The sequence below is a fragment of the Eulemur rufifrons genome, chromosome 6, assembly GCF_041146395.1.
Source record: "Eulemur rufifrons isolate Redbay chromosome 6, OSU_ERuf_1, whole genome shotgun sequence".
Taxonomy (NCBI): Eukaryota; Metazoa; Chordata; class Mammalia; order Primates; family Lemuridae; genus Eulemur; species Eulemur rufifrons.
The window spans coordinates 1,699,891-1,708,524 of NC_090988.1; positions in this window are offsets into that span (position 1 = coordinate 1,699,891).

An 8,634-nucleotide genomic window follows, 5' to 3' on the forward strand; every position below is an offset into this window, starting at 1 on the left:
GCTGGCCGAGTTCATTCTCATGGCTGCCGCATCAAATTGTCATGTAGATGCTAAATCTCCTACACTGATTCTATGCTTTCATTATCTTTTCTCTCCTATCATTGCTCCTTAAGAATACTAGGAGGTTTTCTCAGCTTTGTTTTTCAATTATTTTACCTGCTCTAAGAAGTTAAATTTCCAAGTACTCTTTCTTGTTCTTGGACTCTTTTTTTCTAGCTTCCTGTTCTTGTTTCATGTCTATAACATCATCTCTTCTCTCTGGAGATAAATGTGGATTTTAGAAATCTATTATGCTCCCTACTTTGTCTCTGTTTACTCCAGGTTCCTTCGTGCATTTGTTTTGATCTTTCTGTTGCATGTTAGAGCCTTTCCTCAAATGTCTGACGACCCTTGGCTGCCTGTCATGGAAGAGAATTGCACTAAGAAGCTCACTGGGAGCTGTGAGGAAGAGGACTGCGTTTGATCCCGCCAGGTGGAGGGACTCTCAGGTGTCAGTACCAGGAGGCCTTCCCTCAGCCGGTTGGGTTTTCCTAGAGAGCCTTCCACTGCACGGCCGTGTTTAGGCACCTGGGCGCTGAGCAGAGGAAGAAGGTCATGGGTCACTCACACAACCCCTTCTGTCTCCAGGACAGCACCTGGCACCCAACCCTAAGCTATGAAGAACCCAAATTCACACCCTTTCTGGTTTTCTCCAGAGTAAACCTCAAAGTCTACACTGGGAATCTGTTTCCTACAGAGGCTTTCAACAAATTTTCCTATTTCCAGCCCCAAACATGGGCCCTGAATGGGACACCTTTCCGACGTGCCTGGCCTGTGCCGCCCCTCGGCGGTTGAGAGCGGGCAGCTTGCTTCTTGCTGTCTTCTCCCTCCGTATGCCCTGGGCACAGCTCTTGCTACTCTGTGCTGTTCATTTGCTTTCTAGCTTCTTAAATTTTGTAAAAATCTCTCGACGGCTGTTGTCTCTCTTCCAACCTCTTCGTATTTGTGGATTTTTACCCTTTTGGTTCCTTTACTCCCATTTTTGTTGAGATGCAAAAATAAACATTTTTTTAATCCACTATATTTTCATCTTAAAATTCTTTATAATTTCGGATTCTCAAAAAGATAAGTTCAGGGCTTTGCATAGAATATATACGATCTCACAAAGTGTGCAGTTAACACTGCTTGCTAAGCCACCAGAGCAGAATCGGGACAGAGGCCCGAACCTCCATTCACACAGGGAAATTTCACCCACCTGTGGACAGTCGTCTCCACGAGGCAGTGGGTGGGAAGCGCCCCCATCGCAGGTGGGCCTGAATCTGAGCTCCTGCTTGATCACACACCGAATGTGTCCCCAGAGACAAGTGTTTGGGGTTTTTTATAAATCTATGTTTTTCTATTGGTTAAAATCAAGCTTATCCCAAAGGTTGTTAGGATGAACCTCAAGGAATGGTCCAAAGCTCACAGCACAGGCCGGGAGCTCTTGCCTTGTGAGTTTCCTTCCTTTCTCTCTCACACGGGGAAGAACTGGCCTTGGCAGCTTTCTGAAGTCGCTGCCCTCGCCGGGGTTGTCGTCAGTGCCACCAGCTCCTGCGACCCAGAGCCTGGCTCCGCTCTGCAAGGTCCTAGCCGCTTTCCCCGCGGGCCCTGCCCCTGCCCTGGCGTCCTGCCCTTTGTGCTGTGAACGGGAATGACACGTCTTCCCCTGAATCACACAAGCACATCCAAAGGCTCTTGGTTTATCCAAATGTCCCCTGTTGGAGTACTCGTCATGAACAGGATAATATCCACGCAAAGTTCCAAATTTCCTTAAGAAAAAGAGAAGGGAAAGCACTGGGTTGACGTGGTCCTTACGCAGGTACAGAGGCGGGAGTCTCCAGGCGGAGTGTGAACTCCCTGCGAGTCAGGAGCTCGGGGGACAGCACACAGGGACAAGGACGGGGACAGGGGAGCGCCGCTCTCCTTACTCCGCTACACACCGCCGCTCAGGGGAGGACACGGCAGTGGCCGCAGAGGAGCGGATGCAGCAGACAGGGGCCCTCAAGCGCGGAGTTTCTTCGAATTCCTTGGTGAAGACCCCGGATAGGGGCAAGGACCGAGAAGGCAAGAAGCCAGCCGGCTGGTTTTGTGGCAAATGTAGATTTCCACCAGGGTGGACCCCTTGCTGCTCATTGTGACCTGCATTGTGACAGCCGGGGAGCAGGAGATGCGCCTGACCCGCCCTCTCGGTTGCTTAGCAACAGGCCTCTTCCCACTCCCAGCAGGGCTGCAGGGGCCAGAAGCGGGGACAGGAGCGGGACAGGGGTGAGGCAACCACCCGCTGGCATGGACGTGAGAGGGTCGGGCGATGTTGTGCAAGAGGCACCCGCCTTACACATGAATGAGACAGTGTAGGAAACGTTTATTTTCCTCATTTGGGGTTTCTTCTGTACTGTCAGAATTGACGCCTTCCTGCCAGAGGCGCATGTCTGTGTTTCCACAGTCGTCTCCTGGGTCCGGAGAGGAAGAGCCGTGCCCGCCGCCACACTGCTGGGGGACTCAGACGGCCACCTCGGGGCCTCTGCTGTGGACATCAGGGAAAGGCCCTTTCCCAGCTGTTCTGTGGGGCGCTGGAGCCTCCCCTGCCAAGCCAGTCCAGGTGCTCTGAGAAGCAGACACCAGGCTGGGATTAAAAGTGTAAAGATTTTATTAGGGGAAGTGCCCAGGTGACAGAAAACCAGGAGGAAGCCGGGGGGAGCTGCCAGACAGAGATTCCAGGCTGACCCTGGGTGGAGGCCAGAGGGCAGGCAGGTTGGGAGGGTGCGTCCTACTGCGGCGGCAGCGGAGTGCTCCAGCCAAAGTCACCCTCGGAGGAGCCCGTCTCCCCCAGGCAGTGGCCTTCATCGTGTCCTCCTGTGCTGTCATTTCAGACTGCAGCCTCTAGGCCCCTGGACACTGCTCTCCCCGAGTATGGAGGTCGCAGGGCATGTTCTCCAGGACCCACACCCAGACTTGCTTAAAGGTGGGGTGGGGTGAGTCTGGGTTCGGGGACTCAGGGTCAGGTGAGCGGCGGTGAGGACTGGTGTGCCCACAGCGAGGCCGGTTCGGAGGTTTGGAGGGGAAAGGTCGGGTCTAGCACAAGCCTGGGATCTCTCCTGCTGCTGCTCCCTCACCGCCTTGCTGCTCCCCAGTGTAGGTCGTCCCCCTCCACCGCCAGCCTTCACGTGGGAAACGCTGCCATGAGCAGTTTTACTTACACCCATGTCTTAGTCTCAGACTATTTGTGCTGCTATAACAAAATACCTGAGACTGGGTAATTTATAAACAACAGAAATTTATTTTCCACCGTTCTGGAGACCGGGAAGGCCAAGATCAAGGCACCGGTATGTTTGGTGTCTGGTGAGGGCCTGGTCTATGCTTCTAACGTGGCACCTTGAACTCTGTGGCTTCACGTGGTGGAAGGCGGAAGGTCTGTGTCCTCCCAGCAGAAGAGAATGAACCCACTCCTTTGAGCCCTTGTATAAGGGCCCTAATCCCCTAATCCCCTCCTAAACCCCCCACCTCTTAAAACTATCACATGGTAATTAAGTTTCAACACAGAAACTTTTGAGACACATTCAGGTCATAGCATCCTACTACATTCTTTCTCCTCTACAACAACTGGTTAAAAGTGTTTGAAAACAGAATTTCCTTTTGCCGTGGAATTTTGCGTCGGTTTCCATTTCACCCCCTCTGTGAGCACCGTGATGCCTCAGCCCTCCCACTCCACGCAAGCTGTGAGAGCCCCTAGGGGGCCGTCTCTAAGCTACGGTGCCGCTCTGATGTTCCTCTCGTCCTTTTCATCCCTTGGACTCTTGAGTGGAGGCTGATGCCTCAGGTCATCTTGTGTGGTGTTGAATGGAGAAGGGGACAGACAGTGAAGGGATGTCACCCGCTGCTGCTCCTGGCAAACAAAGCCATGCCTTGGATGACGTCCTGCTGGGAAGTGTGAGGAGCAGTGGGAAGACGCAACTCGCAACTGGCAACTCGGGAGGGACGTGAACTAAGGTCTCCTCCCCACAGTAGGCCCCTGGGGGTGGGTTGGGAGGAGGAGAGAAAGCTCAGGCTTAGAGCACGCTGACTTTCAACAGTGTTTACTTAATGACAGGTGCCTTACGTGTGTTTTCTCACTCATTCCCCACCACAGACCTCCAGGAGTGGGAGCTAGAAGCAGGTAACCCCAGCAATGCAGTTTGTGGAGCAGGGTGTCAACCCCATCTGCCCACGGCAAAGTCTGTGCTGTAAAGCTCGGCATTGTTCTGGGATCAGGGTGACTGAGGAAGTGCTAAGGTAGGGTCAGCCTGACCTTCTAGAGCCACCAAGTGAGTTACTGGGAGAGACTTTGGAGGGGCTTTTTGGGGACCTCCAACTCCCCGCCTTGGAGCATCCAGCCTGTGTGCACGTGTGTGCAGGCTCCTGCATTTGACTCTGGACACTGTCAGCATGAGCACTCTGGCCTTCTGGTTCCAAGCCATGGCTCCATAAACAAATCTTTCTTAATTAGCCTTGGCAGCCCAACACCTTTGGTGTATTGAGCCCGTTTAACTGCCACGCCCACTCTTGTTGGATCCGGTTATAAAGTAAACTATGTTCTTTGAGAGCTTTTGCATACAGATGAGTCAGCAGCCGGTCTGAGCTGACCCACAGACTCATAAAAACCAACAGGGCCTCAGGTACCCTCACTGGGGACACCCAAACTCTTGGATCAAAGGTGCAAGGACTTGATCACATCAAGAATCCAACTGCTTTCTTGGGGACCAAGAAAATGAATTTTTGTCTCCACATTTACTCTGGCCATCCAGGAGGTAAGGGGAGAAACGCCTCATTGTCTCTTTGTAGAAAAAAGAAGTTTATTCTTATGAAAATTTAGACTTCTTTTTCCTACCTCAAATCTAGACAGACTTGTTCATCCACTGCCGGGGGATAAAAGCACAGTTGTAACTCTCTCACCTGATGCTCTTGACCTGGTTACACATGGATTACTGGCTGAGAGCTGCATCCTGACTTCCTAGGGCCATCTCACAGCCCTGGAGCTGAAGAGTAGTTACAATTCTTGGTTGCATGGTTCTTGGTTCCAAAGTCTTCCCCTCTTGGCCTTAGAGATGAGCATAAGCCTTCTATCTCCCATGACACCCTTTCAATTGCTGCAGGATTTTGGCTAGTAGCAGAACATCTCTCAGAACTCTTCCATGTTTGACATAGTGGATAAAGATTCTAGTGGGGTCTATGATGGAAAAGGCTTTTCTGGAAATGGCAAGTGTTAGCAAGACATTTCACTTACTTTCACCAAAATGCCTTTACTGCATTTCCTGGCATAGCACTTTATGGAGTTTTGCACGATTCTGAGTGCATTTGCATTTCTCAACATTTGCACAGCTCCCTAAATACTGGAGTGACAAGGGCTCTCTCCCAGTGAACGCCAACTGTTTGCTCCGCTCTGGACAGGCAGGGAGCCCCTTCTCCAATATCTCTATCTTACAGATTCTCTGCACAGTTGCTCTAAAGAAGTTGGTCTTTTGCAATTGGCAAGCTTTAGGAAAAATGGTTGTTTTTCCCCCCCACCTCTAGCTGAGCATACAAAATGGGCAAAACATAGTGATTGTGGTGAAGACCTGTGCTAGACAAGAGCTTGCCAGACATCCCTCTGCCCAGTCCCTATGGGTTCCCTCCAGCCTTGGCTCGGCTGGTGTTGTCTCACTTTACACTGCTTCGTGTCAATGTGTTCTCGCTAAGTTGACTTCAGCTTTTAAAAACAGTGGGGTAGGGGTATCTGGGAAAGCATGGACCATCAGAAAAACGCTTCTTTGTTGTTGATACCCAAGTCATGAAGGTGGGTTTTCTTCTGTGTAAGGAAGTAACACCAAGTCAGTGCAGGTGCTGGGGCGCGACTGAACCCGCAAAGATTGGAGTGCATGGGCTACTCGTGAGTGGTTCTTGGATCCTAGTGGCTCATTGGATCCTGGTGGCTTTTGGTTTGCTCTGATTACTTTTAAAAAATATATAAGATGCTTGTATTTGCCAAGCATGCTTTGCTCTGAAGAGCTGAGACTCAAAATTCCCCGTGCTGTGTCCTTTTCCTTTTCTTGGCACTGCATTTTTCTGTGCTAGGTTACAAATCTACCCTGACCACAGGTCTGTGGTTATCCAAGAATTCATCTGCAACTCACATGCTTTGCCTTTTCCTTGCCCGAGGCTTCTGTGGACTAAAGCCTTCCTAATCCTTCTCGGAAGAGCTCTCACAGGAACTCTGTATGTCTCGGAAGTTCCGCCCTGAGTTTCACCCACTTTCCCTCCCCTTGGCTCCACAGTTTAAGATGCTAGTGATGACTATTGTCTTTCTTCTCTTCATTCTTGTCCTTCTCATTAATATTGTTATTACACACACAGGCTTTTTCTTCATTTGCCTTTCAACAGGCTTATAATGAGCCTCCACTGTGTTCTGGGAACTGTGCTAGGTCCTGGGACTCTGCTGAGTGGCCTGGGAAATGCTCGTAATTACCAATGTGCTTCTCTCCGGAGAGCTGGCGCTTACCGTCCGGGGTGTGTGCACGGGAACAGACTTGTACACGCTCGTGGAGAGGGACCATGATGAATAGGGACTGCTTCACCAAATGCAGTCACGGTATAATCACTGCATGCACAGGGAAGTACATTGTCTTTTGCCTGCAGAAGACCTTGAGAAAGCATGATCCTAAACACCCTAGGTAGGCAGGATGGGGCCTTAGGGGGGCAGGAGGAAGAACATTCTAGAACAGAGAGATGGCATTTACAAAAATGCACAGGCATGAGAGGGAGCATGGGGTATACAAGGAGCACACAGCTGGTGGCCAGGGCAGAGGTGGAGAAAGACAAGAAAGGGGAGGCCACAGAGTGCACGATGAGGACCCCGCCTGAGATGCCCGGATCTCGGCAGTATGAGGCGGTGCTCTGGAACAGGGGCCTGACACTCGGAAGCTTCCCCAAAGTCCAGCGAGGAGCACGCTTTGAGTGGCAAAGAGTGTTTTCTTCACACTTACATCACACGCACCAGCCTCTTGGCCGCAGAAGTTAGGGGAGTCCGGCCCGCGTAGGGCAGGGAACCAGCTTTTCAGATGCCTCTTCCTCAGACACGAGGCCGCTGGTCACTTGCGTTTCTGCGCCATCGGAAAGCACGCACGTCTGGGGAGAGGAGAGGCTTGGGCAGAGTGAGATGCTGCGGCCGGGGCTCTGTCCCACGGGGGCTCTGGGCGGAGGTGCATGTGTGGCAAGCGGCAGAGCTGAGACTCAGACCCGTCCGTCCGACTGCGGCGCCCACCACGCAAACATCCCTCCTCCCCCCCCTTCGCAGCGGGGGCGGTAGGCCTTGGCATGCGAAGTGAGGTCACAGCGCCAGAGTGTCTGGAAGAATCAGCACTTTGGGGTCTCAGTCCTGACCTAATTCAGTCTGGTCACTATACGGCAACCCCAGGACTTTCCTCCTGGAGCTGAGGTGGTAACTCGCGAGGTCCTGATGAAGGCATAGAGAGATTCCAGCTTGGTTTTCATAAACTATAGGAAGGGCCCAGAGGAAGACTATGTCAGAATACGTATAGTGCCGCTTGCTCAAGTCACCGCTGAACGAACTTATTAGCCCAGAAATCAAAGGGTTTGCCCAGTAGCTAACTGAGGGTAACTGGGTATGGCAATTTGTTCCAAAGGCTTCTGCTTGGATGCTCAGCACCTTTTCTCTTCCCCACAGCCGCTGAGCATTGTTAGAGGTGGAGGTGATGGTCAGGGTGACAGGCGGGTTGAGAGAAAGCAGAAAGAGACCATCTGCCTTCATTTCAAGGCCTGGTCAGTCTTTGTGAATGAGAACATTCCCATTTCATAGATTGGGAAAAGGAAGTTTAAGACTGTGACGACATAGGCTAAAGCCAAAAGTCAAGAGAAAAGGGCCAAGCGGGCACGGCGGCTCACACCCATCATCACAGCAACCCTGGAGGCCGAGGCAGGAGGATGTCCTGAGCCCAGGAGGTCAGGGCTGCAGTGAGCTGTGATCCCGCCACTGCACCCCAGCCTGGGCCACAGAGTGAGACCCCATCTCCAAAACAAAAGGAAAAAAAATGGAAACAGAGAAAAGGGCCTGGATCTCCCCAGTGTGCTCTGTCCCCTGGAATGTGTATGACCCGGGGACAGTGTCAGCACTGCTCTAAAACAGCAGAAAGCCAACCGCTTTCAGAAATCTCCAGAAACGAGCAGGCTGTGTGGAAACTGGAAAAACAGAACAAGAACTAACAAACATCTTTTTAAAAAAGGGTGGAGGAAAAATGAGTGCAGAGACATACAGCAATAAGCAAAATTGACCCTGAGACTCCAGGGGTCAGAGGAGCCCACTCCCCATGCCAGGTGGGGCCCTCCCGAGCTGAGCTGAGCTCGCCACAAAGGACATTGTCCAGGCCTGCCGCTGCCCCGTCAGGACAGGAAAAGCAGGGATGCCCTTACACACAAGCTCCTGGATTCTTTCAAAAGAAATGGCAGAAAGAAACCAAGAAGGGCACAGAGAAAGGTCGCTTCACAACTACTGAGATCCAAAGATGTTCTGCATCAAGGAGTTGCTCTCAGAAACCCTTATTAAGGTTTCTAGCTGTCAAAGATAAAACCCAGCCCGATTTCATCCTG